Source organism: Pseudorca crassidens, chromosome 7, assembly GCF_039906515.1.
Source record: "Pseudorca crassidens isolate mPseCra1 chromosome 7, mPseCra1.hap1, whole genome shotgun sequence".
NCBI lineage: Eukaryota > Metazoa > Chordata > Mammalia > Artiodactyla > Delphinidae > Pseudorca > Pseudorca crassidens.
In genome coordinates, this window is record NC_090302.1 from 61,488,795 (window position 1) to 61,507,805 (window position 19,011).

Below are 19,011 nucleotides of genomic sequence, written 5' to 3' on the forward strand. Positions count from 1 at the left end.
CCTTGCAAGGCAGGTCAACTAGCAACACAGTCCCTCAATTTTTGTTTGAGAAAGTATTTATTTCTCCTTCACATTTGAAGGATAATTTCACAGGGTACAGAATTCTACATTATGGTCTTTAAATATTGTTGTTACTCATGTCTTTCCTAAGCCATCTTTTTCTTCTTGAGTCCATTTTCTTGCCAAATACAATCCACCTGAATAGCATTACTTGCCACTCATTTCTTTATGAGTCCTAAGTCTTTCCATAGTCTCACTCCTAAGCCTTCAAGCTTGTATCATCTCCAGAGTGGTCACCTGTTCATGGATGTTTCACACAAATACACAAAATAATATTTATCATCTACTTATAGCTCTGTCACCTGTGTCTACACTATTGTGCTCTGACCCCATGAATGACACCAAAATCCAGTCATCTATGCCATCCTTTATAGTTACATCACTTGTGCTGTCACTGGCACTTAGTTCCTGTCACTATCACCTCTTTCTAATTACCATACCAGCCTTAATAGTCATCTTTCTTCCCCTGTTTTGACCAATGCAAAAATTCCTGAAACAGGAGTTAAAGTGAACTTTTAAAATGCCAATCTACTGAAGTGGATATTAGTGTAGTAGAGTAGTATTAGAGTAGTAGTGATATTTTAAAAAGAAACAACAATTATTTGTGCTCTTCTTATAATACAGGTGCTAAGATGTTTTATTTTAAAAATAATTTTAGGGAGTGCTACTATAAAGAATATATAAAATGTCAATAGAACAGAAATGGGAGGGTAGGAAAATACATTACATTTAAGTTATACTTCTTTATATATTCTACTTTGAAAAAGCACCATGATTTATATTGTTTTGCATTTCAGAACAGAGTTTGGTTAAAGGACATGGATTTTGGAACCATACTACCTGTATTTGTTACGATTGTAACTTATGTTACCATAGAAATCACTTTAACTACTTAGAACTTAATTTCTTTATCTGCTATGAGAAATAAAAATATATAAGAAAACTAATCTCAAGGGGGTCGATGATAAAAAATGCTATCTAACTCCTAGACTCACCTTGAGTTTGTGCAAGTTTAATGGATTAATTGACACACAGTGCTTAGAATAGATGTTGGCATATTGAAGTACTTAGTGATAGATGACATTATTATTATTGCTGTTATTAAATTATTGAATTAAAGAAAATTGTATTTTATTTTTATTCTCTCAATTTATCCTGAATTAGTAAAAAATTAATGTGAGGAAAAGTCAGTTTATAAACATATTACCTCACACACCAATATGCTCCACCAATTTGAGCATTTAACATAAGATTTTATAAAAAATAATAGTAAAGCATCAATTTGAATGTAGGATTTTGACCATATTATGTCATAGTACCTGAAATTCTACCATTAAAAATTTTATTTTAGATTTTGAAAAGTTTTGCTTTCAACATTATATTTTAAAATGTCACTAGTAAAATCAATACCCTAATTTAAATAACCTTTAAAATTTTTATATGATAATAGCTTTAGTCATTTTCTAATACAATTTTTTATATAAAAGATCTCCTTCCATTTCCTGTATGTAGAGGAAACTATGAAGAAGGCAAAAAACCTACAGTCCACTAAGATATTATTGTTTTGTTTGCTATATCTACAAAAGATTTTACAGTAAATGATTCATTATTATATTTTTTTCCAGAAGCAGTCTTCCTCATTAAAACAAAGACTTTAGTAAACTGAAATAATATTGCTAGTGGCAGTGTTAAGTGTAAAATTTTAGTTTTTCCATGATAAAAAGAGGTGTGAGATGACATTTTTGAATTTATAATTTACTATATATTATAGGGCATGCATTGATATTTAAATTCAGAAAATTTAAAAGGTAAAACTAAAAATTTCTGGTATCCCAATGCTCAGATGTAATCTTTTGATTTTCTTAATACAAAATAATATATACACATCTTTTAAAATTCAAAGCAGAAGAGACATGCTTAGAATGAAAAGAAAAAAATCTTCCCTCCAACATCCTCTCCTCATATATAAGCCTGTTAAGTTTCCTGTATTCATTCTTTAAAAATATTTTAGTGCTTATGTCAATATTTTAATGCTTATGTCAGTATTTTCACTTACTGACATTATTTTCTATATCAAAATAATTTACCTCATGCTTTAAAAAAACCACTTTATTATGTTGTATGCATACATCATAACCTTTTAAACCAGTGCACTATAAAATCAAGTCATCTCCATTACAAGTTTATATTTAACATTTTGATGACATATTTTCAACAAAAGGAAACTTTCCATGGTGAGAATTATATTGTAATTTTCTTATGGTTATTATTTTGAGATTTCATAATAGACTAAACATAATTGGATTATAATTTAAAGAAACAGCAAATCATATAACCTCTGTTGTACAAGTATGAAACAATATTTTTTTAGCCTTTTCTACCCTGAGATTTATAATTTAGAAATCCAATGGATTATGAACACAAGTGTGTGAACATTTCTCACTCCATGTTTTACTAACACAATATGAATGAAAAACAAAATGGGCACCACTTTTGACAGATTCTCCACTTTTACATCTAAGTTCTTGGTCTCCTGTCACTACGAGGAGCCAAGGTCAAAGAGATCAACAGTGGTTCACCTTGGATACAAACCTGACCATCAAAATGCAAGCTGTTATACAATGCTGGACATTTGTCACAGGCTGGTGAACATGTGTCCCACATTCACATTTGTGCATGCAAAGTATATTAGAATTGGAGAAATTTAATAAATTGATATGCTGAAGAACAAAATTATGGTAATTAGTGTAAGTGGGAGAGTTACTCATTTAGCAAAGAATTTGAGATATCAGTGATCCAGATGATAGAGATGGGATATCAGCACACTCATTTCCAGAATTATAATTTTAATAAAATGAATTAATAAATACCTCAGCTTATTCTCAAGCAACATTTTAAGATTGTTCTTTTTTTCTGCAACTGAGGGTAAAATTGCCAAATAGAAAAAAAAAAAAAAAAGCCTCATCAGGAAATGGTTTGTTTCAGTAATGCATAGTTCCTTGTGATGGGGAAAATGGTAATGCAGTCATTCTGAGTGTTGAAGTAAATGAACTGGGAAGGGAGTACTAAAATTTGTATCAGTATAATTGGTATTGACTTTAACATATGAAAGAAGTAAACTCAGAAATCAGAGCATAAGCACAGAACATTCTTGGAGCCTTTTATTTTCCAAGTATCTGTAATGTAAATAATGTCTTTTCATTTTCTTAACTGGCAAAAGGTGCTTTTTTGCAAAACTCCTTTGCAAATAAAATTGTCTATGCTTTCACCTGAATATTAATGAACAAAAAAATTTTAAAAAGTGGAAAAAATCAGTGAATATACAATATAAATAATGTTAAAGTTTAGAGTTGATAATTAGGAAAAAATGTGGTTTTCATTTATCTTCATATAAAACAAATATTTTCAAGTATTATTGTTGTATTTTGAAATATATTACTTTTGTTTCTCAAATTTTACTAACCATTTAATATAATTGTTTCATCTTATAATATGGAATATGTATTTTAGGAACAGCAAAGTTCTTATTAATATATAACTGGATCAGCTAGTAGTAAGCATTGGAAAGGCAGCAGCTGCTCTCATTTTCACAAACAACTTCTTATTTAAGATTTAGTTTAAAGTGAACTAATACATATTTTTAGGAAAATGGGAAATTTGGAAGAGAGTTCAAATTAACTGTTTTTTAAAATCTCATCAAATCATTGAGAATGTATTCAGTATCTTCTTGTATAAGAAATTCTCATTTAAAAGTTACTTGACTTGGAGTCCAAAGGGTTGTGTTTGTTGTACAATATATTTTACAGGCTGATGGTATTTTGCCATCAGGGTGAACATCCCTAATTCTAAATATTCCTGATACTAAATTTTAAGAAAACCTAAGCAACTGGTTATATTCATATTATTACAGATTTTCTCTTATTCATGTTTTAATTATGTCCTGTACATGTAAGTTTTAAGTCAAATTGAAAAACGGCTATATAATACAGAGAATTGGGAACAGAAGCTTCATCAACTAATTGAGAAAAAACTTAGAGCTTCATATGCTCAGCTATGTTTAAGTAAGCCAATTACAGCCAAATTGAAAGCATTTTAAATGTATGATATAACGTTAAAAGACCATGTGCAGAAGTAATGTTTATATTAAAATCTGAGATTTGTTCAGTGTTTAAATTTAATGAACTGCAGAACTACAAGGTGGAAGCAAATCTGTGCTTTCAGCAAATTTTATGTCAAATTGATCTTCTTGTCTCATACTTCGCTTTTGTCAGTATAACTAGGGCATTTACTATAAACTCATTCTAAATTTCTGCAGCTGGAGAAATGATAAAAAGATTTATTGTTTTTTCCTGTCCATTTGGTGCTTAACTCTAGATTGTTTACAAGTTTAATTCTTGCTTCTCTCACTACAAATGGGTCATCTTTTCCACCCAGTTGCAACTACATTGACTAATAATGATCCTGTTTAATCTATTAGAGTTTTTCTCTTACCAAAGCTTCAGTACACAGGATTAAATCTTACAAATCTCTATTTGCAATGGGTCTTTCTCAGAAACAAAGAGTAATTTTAATATGAGTAAATATTGCAGTGATTGAAGCTGGCTAAGAGTTAATAGTGTCTCCAATGCTCAGTGTTTATTTTTTTATGTTTAACTCTGGTGAAATAACTTACCCTTCAAAACATAAGAAGCTTTCTCTGGTATCATATCAAAATTCCTCAGTTTTATTTCCAAGAATCAATTTTTAATCTCTCCACATACTATGTTTCTCATGATATCCAAAATTATTTTTGTATAGACTATGGTCCTTAGTGATGCATCAATTACCCAGTATTGTTATCTTTACAAATAAACTTTCTCCCTTTCCACTGTGCAGCTTTTGAAATATCCTTGTCACTTCTTTCTTCCTTTTTAGACTCCACTCAACTTTCTTCCTCTAGTGGCTCTTTCACACCTCAGGTCTTTTCTGACACCCATAGTTATCTTTTTCTCAATTTAAATTTAACTTCTGTATAATATATTATTCCATGATATGCTAATACTTCCCAACCACCTAATTAGACACTTTGTCTCCTATAATTTTTTCATGTTTTAAAACCTTGGAGGTACTCCATAAATGTATTTGTGGAATAGAGATATGAATTAATTTATTTGAAATGCTTCCTTAATTTATTTGAGATGAAGAGTATCTCTGTGGTACTTACTTTTAGAAATCAAAGAAAGGTAAATCTTACATTTTTAGGACCTCTAAACTATGAGGTTCAGTTTCCTTTCATAGCAAATAGAACTTATTCTTACATGTTAGTTAACATTCATTTAACAAGTGTTTATTTTGCCAACAGTTCCAGGTTTGGGGAATATAAAGAATAATAAAATATTCCCTGAAAAGAAGATTATAGAAAATAGAATAATTTAGAAAGTAAAAAGACAAATACAAAAAATTTTATCATTTTATAATTAAGCACATTGTGCTCCCTTGGTATATAGAAATTAAAACTAACCAAAACGAGTTTTGTTGCAGACAGAGACAGGAGAATATAAGTTTCCAGGCTATGGGAGCATAAAGAAGACATAAATAAGAGTTTCAGTGTCATCCTTTATGAAACTACATATATTCAATGCTAAGAAGCAAAGTAGATATGTATCTATCTTTCCATGCATATAAATGTATGTGTGTATGCATATAAAATAGATGATATAATCAAGTTTCTAACCAAATATATGTCATACAATATCATTCATCTTAAAAAGATATCAAATATCTGAGACTTTTTAATAATTTTCAAGAGAAAATTCTGGGGGATAGCTTCAACATGGTGGAGGAGTAAGAAGTGGAGATCACCTTTCTCCCCACAAATACATCAAAAATACATCTACATGTGGAACAACTCCTACAGAACACGTACTGAACGCTGGCAGAAGACCTCAGACTTCCCAAAAGGCAAGAAACTCCCCATGTACCTGGGTAGGGCAAAAGAAAAAACAGAGACAAAAGAATAGGGACAGGACCTGCACCAGTGGAAGGGAGCTGTGAAGGAGGAAAGGTTTCCACACACTAGGAAGCTCCTTCACTGGTGGAGACAGGGTGTGGCAGGGGGCAAGCTTTGGAGTCATGGAGGAGAGCACAGCAACAGGGGTGCAGAGCGCAAAGCGGAGAGAGTCCCACACAGAGGTTCACAGCCGACCAGCACTCACCAGCCCGAGAGGATTGTCTGCTCACCGGCAGGGGCGGGTGGGGGCTGGGAGCTGAGGCTCAGGCTTCAGAGGTCGGAGGTCGGATCCCAGGGAGAGGACTGGGGTTGGCTGCATGAACACAGCCTGAAGGGGGCTAGTGCGCCACAGCTAGCTGGGAGGGAGTCCAAGAAAAAGTCTGAAACTGCCTAAGAGGCAAGAGACCAGTGCTTCAGGATGCGTGAGGAGACGGGATTCAGAGCACCACCTAAACGAGCTCCAGCGATGGGTGTGAGCCACGGCTATCAGCACAGACACCAGAAATGGGCATGAAATGGTATGGCTGCTGCTGCAGCCACCAAGAAGCCTGTGTGCAAGCACAGGTCACTATACACGCCTCCCCCACCGGGAGACTATGCAGCCTGCCACTGCGAGGGCCCCATGATCCAGGGACAACCTGTCCCAGGAGAACACACGGAGTTTCTCAGGCTGTTGCAATCTCATGCCACCGCAGGCTTGCCCCGCATTCCGTACCCCTCTCTCCCCACATTGACTGAGTGAGCCAGAGCCCCCTAATCAGCTGCTACTTGAACCCTGTCCTGTCTGGGCAGGAACAGATGCCCTCAGGTGAACTACATGCAGAGGCAGGGCCAAATACAAAGCTCAACCCCAGGAGTTGTGCAAACAAAGAAGAGAAAGGGAAATTCTTCTCAGCAGCCTCAGGAGCAGTGGATTAAATCTCAGCAATCAATTTGATGTACCCTGCATTTGTGGAATACCTGAACAGTCAACAAATAATCCCAAAATTGAGTCGGACTTTGGGAGCAACTGTAGACTTGGGGTTTTTTTTCTGCAACGAATTTGTTTCTGGATTTAGGTTTATGTTAGTTTAGTATTTAGAGCTTATTATCACTGATAGATTTGTTTATTGATTTGGTTGCTCTCCAATTTTTTTTAACATCTTTATTGGAGTATAATTGCTTTACAATGGTGTGTTAGTTTCTCTTTTATAACAAAATGAATCAGATTTACGTATACATATATCCCCACATTTCCACCCTCTTGTGTCTCCCTCCCACCCTCCCTATCCCACCAATCTAGGTGGTCACAAAGGACCAAGCTGATCTCCCTGTGCTATGTGGCTACTTCCCACTAGCTATCTATTTCACATTTGGTAGTGTATATAAGTTCATGCCACTCTCTCACTTCGTCCCAGCTTACCATTCCCCCTCCCTGTGTCCCCATGTCCATTCTCAACATGTGTGTCTTTATTCCTGTCCTGACCCTAAGTTCTTCAGAAACATTTTATTTTTAATATCCATATGTATGTATTAGTATATGATATTTATTTTTCTCTTTCTGAATTATTTTATTCTGTATGACAGTCTCTAGGTCCATCCACCTCACTACAAATAAATCAATTTTATTTCTTTCTATGGCTGACTAATATTCCATTGTATATATGTGCCACATCTTCTTTATGCATTCATCTGTTGATGAACACGTAGGTTGATTACATGTCCTAGCTATTGTAAAGAGCTACAATGAACACTGTGGTACATGACTCTATTTGAATTATGGTTTTCTTAGGGTATATGCCCAGTAGTGGGATTGCTGGGTTGTATGGTAGTTCTATTTGTAGTTTTTTAAGGAACCTCCATACCCTTCTCCATAGTGGCTGTATCAATTTACATTCCCCCCAGCAGTGCAAGAGGGTTCCCTTTTCTCCACACCCTCTCCAGCATTTATTGTTTGTAGATTTTTTGATCATGGCCATTCTGACTTGTGTGAGGTGATACCTCACTGTAGTTTTCATTTGCATTTCTCTAATGATTAGTGATGTTGAGCATTCTTTCATGTCTTTGTTAGCAATCTGTATATCTTATTTGGAGAAATGTCTATTTAAGTCTTCTGCCCATTTTTGAATTGTGTTGTTTGTTTCTTTGATATTGAGCTGCCTGAGCTGCTTGTAAATTTTGGAGATTAATCCTTTGTCAGTTGATTCATTTACAAATATTTTCTCCCATTCTGAGAGTTGTCTTTTCATCTTGTTTATGGTTTCCTTTGTCTTGCAAAAGCTTTTAAGTTTCAATAGGTCCCGTTTGTTTAATTTTGTTTATATTTCCATTTCTCTAGGAGGTGGGTCAAAAAGGATCTTGCTGTGATTTATGTCCTAGAGTGTTCTGCCTATGTTTTCCTCTAAGAGTTTTGTAGTGTCTGGCCTTACATTTAGGCCTTTAATCCATTTTGAGTTTTTGTGTATGGTGTTAGGGAGTGTTCTAATTTCATTGTTTTACATGTAGGTGTCAAGTTTTCCCAGCACCACTTATTGAAGAGGATTTCTCTTCTCCATTGTATATTGTTGCTTCCTTTATCAAAAATAAGATGACCATATGTGGGTGGGTTTATCTCTGGGTTTTCTATCCTGTTCCATTGACCTATATTTCTGTTTTTGTGCCAGTACCATACTGTCTTGATTACTGTAGCTTTGTAGTATAGTCTGAAGTCTGGGAAGCTGATTCCTCCAGCTTCGTTTTTCTTTCTCAAGATAGCTTTGGCTATTCGGGGTCTTTTGTGTTTCCATACAAATTGTGAATTTTTTTTTTCTAGTTCTGTGATAAATGCCTTTCGTAGTCTGATAGGAATTACATTGAATCTGTAGATTGCTTTGGGTAGTGATATTCACAATTTTGATTGTTCTAATCCAAGAACATGACATATCTCTCCATCATGTTTGTATGATCTTGAATTTCTTACATCACTGTCTCATAGTTTTCTGCATACAGGTCTTTTGTCTCCTTGGGAAGGTTTATTCCTAGGTATTTTATTCTTTTTGTTGCAATGGTAAATGGGAGTGTTTCCTTAATTTCTCTTTCAGGTTATTCTTAATTAGTGTATAGGAATGCAAGAGATTTCTGTGCATTAATTTTGTATCCTGCTACTTTACCGAATTCATTGATTAGTAGTTTTCTGGTAGCAACTGTAGGATTCTCTATATATAGTATCACGTCATCTACAAACAGTGACAGATTTACTTCTTTTGTGATTTGGATTCCTTTTATTTCTTTTTCTTTTCTGATTGCTGTGGCTAAAATTTTCAAAACTATGTTGAATAATAGTGCTGAGAGTGGGCCACCTTGTCTTGTTCCTGATCTTAGTGGAAATGGTTTCAGTTTTTCACCCTTGAGAACGATGTTGGCTGTCAGTTTTTCATATATGGCCTTTATTATGTTGAGTTAAGTTCCCTCTATGCCTACCTTCTGAAGAGTTTTTATCATGAATGGTGTTGAATTTTATCAAAAGCTTTTCCTGCATCTATTGAGATGATCATATGGTTTTTCCCCTTCAATTTGTTAATATGGTTTATCACATTGATTTCTTTGCGTAAAGAATCCTTCCATTCCTGGGATAAATGCCACTTGATCATGGTGTACGATCCTATTAATGTGCTGTTGGATTCTGTTTGCTAATATTTTGTTGAGGATTTTTACATCTATGTTCATCAGCATTACTGGCCTGGAGTTTTCTTTCTTTGTGACATCATTGTTTGGTTTTGGTATCAGGGTGATGTGGCCTCATAGAATGAGTTTGGGAGTTTTCCTCCCTCTGCTATATTTAGGAAGAGTTTGAGAAGGATAGCTGTTAGCTCTTCCTTAAATGTTTAATAGAATTCGCATGTGAAGCCATCTGGTCCTGGACTTTTGTCTGTTGGAAGATTTTTAATCACAGTCTCAATTTCAGTACTTGTGATTGGTCTGTTTATATTTTCTATTTGTGACACAAGATATGATCTACCCTGGAGAATGTTCCATGAGCACTTGAGAAGAAAGTGTATTCTGTTGTTTTGTGATGGAATGTCCTATAAATATCAGTTAAGTCCATCTCGTTTAATGTATCATTTAAAGCTTGGACCCTTGTGGGTAGTCTCAGGCCTTCTGCCAGCATTCAGTAGGTGTTCTATAGGAGTTGTACCACATGTAGATGTATTTCTGATACACTTTTGGGCAAGAAGGTGAACTCCAGGTCTCACTCCTCTGCCATCTTGAAAGTCTCCCACATTTATATATATATATATATATGTATATTTTTTTCTTTTTTGTGACCTTATATATGTATGCTTCTTTGTGTGATTTTGTCTGTATAGCTTTGCTTTCACCACTTGTCCTAGGGTATTTGTCTGTCTTCTGTTTTTTTTTTTTTTTTACTATAGTTTTAGTGCTTGCTATCATTTGGATTTTTTTTTCTTGTTTTGGTTGCTCTCTTTTCTCTTTTTATTTTACTTTATCACTTTTTAAATTTTTTCAATAATGAAAAATTTTTTATCTTAATTATTTTATATTGTTTTATTTTATTTTATTTCAATTTTCTTTTCTGCCTTTTCTTTGGAGCCGAGTTGCTGACAGGGTCTTGCTGTTCTGGCCAGGTGTCAGGCCTGAGCCTCTGAAGTGGGAGAGCTGAGTTCAGGATATTGGTCCACCAGAGACCTCCCAGCCCCATGTAATATCAAATGCCGAAAGCTTTCTCAGAGATCTGCATCACTTTGCTAAGACCTAGCTCCATTCAATGACCAGCAAGCTCCAGTGCTGGACACCCTATGCCAAAAAACTAGAAACACAGGAACACAACCACACCCATTAGCAGAGAGGCTACCTAAAATCATAATAAGGTCACAGACACCCTAAAACATACCAGTGGATGCAGTACTGCCCACCAGAAAGACAAGATCCAGCCACATCCACCAAAACACAGTCACCAGTCCCTGCCACCAGGAAGCCAACAAAACTAACTGAACCAACCTTACCCACTGGAGCCGAATCCAAAAACAGTGGGAATTATGAACATGCAAGCTGGGAAAAGGAGACCCCAAACAGAGAAAGTTAAACAAATTGAGAAGACAGAGAAATATGCATAAGATGAAGGAGCAAGGTCTGAACCCACCAGACCAAACAGATGAAGAGGAAATCGTGCAGTCTATCAGAAAAATAATTCAAAGCAATGATAGTAGAGATGATCCAAATCTTGGACATAGAATGGAGAAAATACAAGAAACATTTAACAAAGACCTGAAAGAACTAAACAGCAAACAATGATGAACAACATAATAAATGGAATTAAAAATTCTCTAAAAGGAATAAATAGCAGAAAAACTGAGGCAGAAGAACGGATAAGTGACCTAGAAGATAAAATAGTGCAAATAAGTACTGCAGAGAAGAATAAAGAAAAAATAAAAGATTGAGGACAGACACAGAGCCCTATGGGACATAATTAAATGCACCAATATTCAAATTATAGGGGTCGAAGAAGAGAAGAGGGACTGAGAAAATATTTGAAGACATTACAGTTGAAAAATTCCCTAATATGGGAAAGGAAATAGTCAATCTCATCCAGGAAGCACAGAGAGTCCCATACAGGAAAAATCCAAGGAGAAACATGCCAAGACACATATAAATCAAGCTATCAAAAATTACAAAGAAAAAATATTAAAAGTAGCAAGGGAAAAACAAATAACATACAAAGGAATCCCCACAAGGTTAACAGCTAAACTTTCAGCAGAAACTCTGCAAGCCAGAAGGGAGTGGCAGGACATATTTAAAGTGATTAAAGGGAAAACCCTACAACCAAGGAAAATTTCTAGTCAGGAAACACAAGAGAAGGAAAAGACCTACAATAATAAATCCAAAACAATTAAGAAAATGGTAATAAAGACATACATATCTTAAATGTAAATGGATTAAATGCTCCAACCAAAAGACATAGAGTGGCTGAATGGATACAAAAACAAGACCCGTATATATGCTGTCTACAAGACAACCACTTCAGACCTAGGGCCACGTACAGACTGACAGTGAGGGGATGGAAAAAGATATTAAATGCAAGTGGAAATCAAAAGAAAGCTGGAGTAGCAATTCTCATATCAGACAAAATACACTTTAAAATAAAGACTATTACAAGAGACAAAAAAGGACACTAATAACAATGAAGGGATCAATCCAAGAAGAACATATGACAATTATAAATATTTATGCACCCAACACAGGAGCACCTCAATGCATAAGGCAAACACTGACAGCCATAAAAGTGGAAATTGACAGTAACACAATAATGTTAGGGGACTTTAACACCCCACTTTTCCAGTGGACAGATCATCCAAAATGAAAATAAATAAGGAAACACAAGCTTTAAATGATACATTAAACAAGATGAACTTAATTGATATTTATAGGACATTCCATCCAGAAAGAACAGAGTACACTTTCTTCTCATGTGCTCATGGAACATTCTCTAGGATAGATCATGTCCTGGGTCACAAATCAAGCCTTGGTAAATTTAAGAAATTTGAAATCGTATCTTGTACATTTCTGACCACAGTGCTATGAGACTGGATATCAATTACAGGAAAAAAAAAAAAAAACCTGTGAAAACACGAACACATAGAGGCTAAAAAATACACGATTAATAACCAAGAGATCACTGAAGAAATCCAAGAGGAAATAAAAAAAATACCTAGAAACAAAAGACAATGAAAACACGATGACCCAAAACCTATGGGATGTAGCAAAAGCAGTTTTAAGAGGGAACTATTTAGCGATACAATCCTACCTCAAGAAACAAGAAATATCTCAAATAAACAAACTAAACTTACACCTAAAGCAATTAGAGAAAGAAGAACAAAAAACCCCAAAGTTAGCAGAAGGAAAGGAATCATAAAGATCAGATCAAAAATAAATGAAAAAGAAACGAAGAAAATAGCAAAGATCAATAAAGCTAAAAGGTGGTTCTTTGAGAAGATAAACAAAATTGATAAACCATTAGCCAGACTCATCAAGAAAAAAAGGGAGAAGACTCAAATCAACAGATTTATTAATTAAATAGGAGAAGTAACAACTGACACTGCCTCAATACAAAGGATCATGAGAGATTACTACAAGAAGCTATATGCCAATAAAATGGACAACCTGGCAGAAATGGACAAATTCTTAGAAAAGCACAACCTTCTGAGGCTGAACCAAGAAGGAATAGAAAATATAAACAGACAAATCACAAGCACTGAAATTGAAACTGTGATTAAAAATCTTCCAACAAACAAAAACCCAGGACCAGATGGCTTCACAGGCGAATTCTATCAAACTTTTAGAGAAAAGTTAATACGTATCCTTCTCAAATTCTTCCAAAATATAGTAGAGAGAGGAACACACCCAAACTCGTTCTACAAAGCCACTAGCACCCTGATACCAAAACCACACTGAGATGTCACATAAAAAGAAAACTTCAGGCCAATATCACTGAGGAACATAGATGACAAAATCCTCAACAGAATACTAGCAAACAGGAACCAACAGCACATTAAAAGGATCATACATCATGATCAAGTGGGGTTTATCCCAGGAATGCATGGATTCTTCAATATATGCAAATGAATCAATGTGATAAAACATATTAAGAAATTGAAGGAGAAAAACCATATGATCATCTCAATAGATGCAGATAAAGCTTTTGACAAATTCAACACCCATTTGTGATTAAAAAAAAAAAAAAACCCTTCAGTAAGTGGGCATAGAGGGAACTTACCTCCACATAAAAAAGGCCATATATGACAAACCAACAGCCAACATTGTTCTCAGTGGTGAAAAACTGAAACCATTTCCACTAAGATCAGGAAGAAGACAAGGTTGCCCACTCTCAGCACTGTCATTCAACATAGTATTGGAAGTTTTAGCCACAGCAATCAGAGAAGAAAAAGAAATAAAATTTAGGAATCCAAATCAGAAAAGAAGAAGTAAAACTGTCACTGTTTGTAGATGACATGATACTATATATAGAGAATCCCAAAGATGCTACCAGAAAACTACAAGAGCTAATCAATGAATTCGGTAAAGTAGCAGGATACAAAATTAATGCACAGAAATCTCTGGCATTCCTATACACTAATGATGAAAAATCTGAAAGAGAAATTAATTAATAATTAAGAAATTAATAATTAAGAGAAATTAATAATTTCTGCACTCTCATTTACCATTGCAACAAAAAGAAGTACCTAGCAATAAACCTACCTAAGGAGACAAAAGACCTGTATGCAGAAAATTATAAGACACTGATGAAAGAAATTAAAGATGATACAAACAGATGTAGAGATATACCATGTTCTTGGATTGGAAGAATCAACATTATGAAAATGACTATTGTACCCAAAGCAATCTACAGATTCAATGTAATCCCTATCAAACTACCAATGGCATTTTTGACAGAACTAGAACAATAAATTTCAAAATTTGTATGGAAACACTAAAAACTCCGAATAGCCAATGCAATCTTGAGAAAGAAGAACAGAGCTTGAGTAATCAGGCTCCTGGACTTCAGACTATACTAAAAAGCTACAGTAATCAACACAGTATGGTACTGGCACAAAAACAGAAACATAGAGCAATGGAACAGGATAGAAAGCTGAGAGATAAACCCACACACATATGGTCACCTTATCTTTGTTATAGGAAGCAAGAATACACAATGGAGAAAAGACAGCCTCTTCAATAACTGGTGCTGGGAAAACTGGACAGCTACATGTAAAAGAATGAAATTAGAACATTCCCTAATCCCAGACACAAAAATAAACTCAAAATGGAGTAAAGACTTAAATATAAGGCCAGACACTATAAAACTCTTAGAGGAAAACTTAAACAGAACACTCCATGACATGAATCACAGCAAGATCCTTTTGACCCACCTCCTAGAGAAATGGAAATATAAACAAATGGGACTTAATGAAACTTAAAAGCTTTTGCACAGCAAAGGAAACCATAAGCAAGACAAAAAGACCACCTCAGAATGGGAGAAAATATTTGCAAACGAAGCAACTGACAAAAGATTAATCTCCAAAATATACAAGCAGCTCATGCAGCTCAATATCAAACAATCAATGCAATCCAAAAATGGGCAGAAGACCTAAACAGACATTTCTCTAAAGAAGATACACAGATTGCCAACAAACACATGAAAGGATGCTCAACATCACTAATCATTCGAGAAATGCAAGTCAAGCTACAATGAGGTATCACCTCACACTGGTCATAATGGCCATCATCAAAAAATCTACAAACAATAAATGCTGGAGGGGGGTGTGGAGAAAAGGGAACCTTCTTGCATTATTGGTGTGAATGTAAATTGATACAGCCACTATGGAGAACACTATAGAGGTTCCTTAAAAAGATAAAAGTAGAACTAACATACAACTCAGCAATCCCAATATTGGGCCTATACCCTGAGAAAACGATAATTCAAAAAGTCATGTATTGGGCCTTCCCTGGTGGAGCAGTGGTTGAGAGTCCGCCTGCTGATGCAGGCCGCTGAGCCTGCGCGTCCACAGCCTGTGCTCTCCAACGGGAGAGGCCACAACAGTGAGAGGCCCGCATACCGCAAAAAAAAAAAAAAAAAGTTATGTATCACAATGTTCATTGCAGCACTGTTTACAATAGCCAGGACATGGAAGCATCCTAAGTGTCCATCGACAGGTGAATGGATAAAGAAGATATGGTACATATATACAATGGAATATTACTTAGTCATAAAAAGTAATGAAATTGAGTTATTTGTAGTGAGATGGGTGGACCTAGAAAGTGTCATACAGAGTGATGTAAGTCACAAAGAGAAAAACAAATACCATATTCTAATATATGTATATGAAATTTTCTAAAAAATCGCTCTGAAGAACCCAGGTGCAGGAAAGGAATAAAGACACAGACATAGAGAGTGGACTTGAGGACATGAGGAGGGGGAAGTGTAAGCTGGGATGAAGTGAGAGAGTGGCATGGACACATATACACTACCAAATGTAAAATAGATAGCTAGTGGGAAGCAGCCACAGAGCACCGGGAGATGAGCTTGGTGCTTTGTGTCCACCCAGAGGGGTGCGATAGGGAGGGTGGGAGGGAGATGCAAGAGGGAGGAGATATGGGCTATATGTATATGTTTGTCTGCTTCACTTTGTTATACAGCAAAAACTAACACACCATTGTAAAGCAATTATACTCCAGTAAAGATAGTTAAAAACAAAAGAGATTATGCTGGGGTATAAACTACTATATGTAAAATATATAGGTAATGAGGATATATTGTACAAAATAGTAAATTAGCCATTATTTTTTAGTAACGTGTAATGCAGTTCAATCTATTAAAAAGAAAGGAAACTGAAATACAATGCTGGATGAGGGTATTAAGTAGACGTATTTTTGAATTGCTTTTAATTAGATACACTTACATTTGAGGATATTTAATTTTCTTTGCTGACCCTTTTTTTATTATACAATTACTTTCTTTCTGTCTGTTAATACTTCTCAATTTGACTTCTAATTTGTAATTAATAAAGCCAAACCAGCTGTCTATACTTTTTCTTCCAATGTTTTACTTTCAATGTGCTAGTGTCTTTATACCTAAAATTCATTTCTTTTAAAGAGCTTACAGCTTCACCTTGCTCTTTTAATCCTGCTACGCTATCTTTGCTTGTAATTAGAGGTTTTACTTCCCTTATATTTAACATAATTCTTTGTACGTTTGGTTTTATGTTTGTCATTATGTTACATACTTTCCATTTTTTCTTTCTTCCTTCTTTTCTATCTTCTTTAAAATCAAAGAAATTTTGTTGTTATGCCATTCTGTTTCCTCTGTTGACATTTCAACTGTCTTGCTTTTTGTTATTTTTAGGGATTTCTTTAGAGAACAAAATAGGCAGTCTTAATTTATCAGTCTTTAGCTTGAATTGATACTTACCACTTTATTTATAATGTACGAATCTTACAATCATTTCAAATAAAAAGTTCTTGATATCAAATATTTTACAAACATACTTGTTATAAAGCCTCATAGATTCGCTTAAAATCTCATGTAGTGCAGGTCTGGTATATCTTGTTTAATTGCACTTCACAAATTGTGGTTTTTACAGCCTGCATATAGCAAGTCTATCGGTGCCATTTTTCCAACAGCATTTGCTGACTTCATGTTTCTTTGTCATATTTTGAAATTTCTGATAATATTTCAAACTTTTTTCATTATTACCATATTTGTTATAGTGGTCTATGGTCACTGCTCATTAATGTTAACTATTGAGACTTGTTGAAGGCTCAGATGATCACTAACATTTTTTAACAATAAAGTATTTTTAAATGAAGGTTTGTAAATTAACTTTTTAGACATAATGCTATTGCACATATAATAGTCTACATAATAGACTACAGTGAAGTGTAAACATAACTTTTATATGCACTGGGAAACCAAAAACTTTGTGTGCCTTTTTTTTTGAGATATTCACTTTAAGTTGATGTTGTCTGGAATTGAACCTGCAATATCTCCAAGGTTTACATGTACTAGAGACAAATTATCTCTGCTTACATGTGAAAAACCTATACTTCAACTTTACTGTTGAGAACTTTTACTGCAAAATTAAATTTACAGAAATAATGTGGAGAGAGTGGAAGCAGATTCCATAAACTCTGCACCCAGTTTCCCTTATATTTAAAATCATAACATTTGTATGATATACTTGTTAGAATTAAAAACCAGTATTGATTATTTGGTAAAGTCTATGTATTTTTCAGATTTTCTTAACATGCACTTAATGTCCTTTCTCGGTTCCAGGATCTCATCCAAAATAGCATACTGAATTTAATCATCATGTATCCTTAGGCAACTCCAGGCTGTAACAGTTGCCCAGACATTTCTTGTTTTCAGTGAACTTGAAAGTCTCAGAATACTGGTCAAATATTTCGTAGAAAGTCTCTCAATTATAACTGAATATTTTTCTCATTTTTAGACTGGTGTTATACAAGAAAGACCACTGAGGTAAAAGTGTCATTTTCAACACATCATATCAACAGAGCACAATACCAAGGTAAGTAATGACTGCTGATGTTGATCCTAATCACCTGCCTGAGTTAGTGTTTGTCAGCTTTCTCTACTTTAAAGTTGCTCTTTTTCACCATTTTTCAGTACTGTACTATCTGAAAGGAGTTCACCATCTACAGTCCATACCTAAACAGTGGGGAGTTAGGCTTTACCTCTGTGGTACTGGATTATCTACATAAATTATTTGGAATCCTTATTCATGGGACATAAGTCTCTTATCTCTGCCCCATTTATTAATTTAATCATCTAATTGTATCAGTATGGATTCATGGATACTTATTTTATACTTTGGTTAGCATCCAATACTATTTTATTAATTTTATGGTTCAAAATATTCCAGTTTTTTGCCATTGGAAACTCTTTCAGTTGGCTTCTCTAATCCTATTTACTTACCCCCTCCCATTATTGTTTGTGTTTTGGAGGAGTTGTTTTGTTGTTTTAGCACTCTCTGGTGCTACAGGATGATTCAGGAACATCTGGTACACTTCCTATTCAGTCCTAGAATCAGCCACTTCTCCAGGAGCTCAGTTTCATTTTATTGGAGGATGATATTTGAAACCAAGATTTGGGTGCTAGATGTGCTTGTCATTTCTGTAGTATCATTGTTTCTAGGGCATCTTGGCTGATAGAGCAAAGAAATATATGTGTGTGTACTAACCCATAAATATACATATATCTATAAATATTTCTCTATATAAGCTAGAGATGATTCATACTGGTATCTCCAGTTCTAATTCCCTACTGTATAGATCATTCTAGCCTCTCCCCCTTGCTTGTGTGTGAACTCCCATTCCAAAAGTGATACAGTGGTATCAAAAATTTTAACCTATGTCCCCATAGGCAAGAAAAGTAATCAACTAGAATTCAGTTCTTATGAACAGCTTCTTTT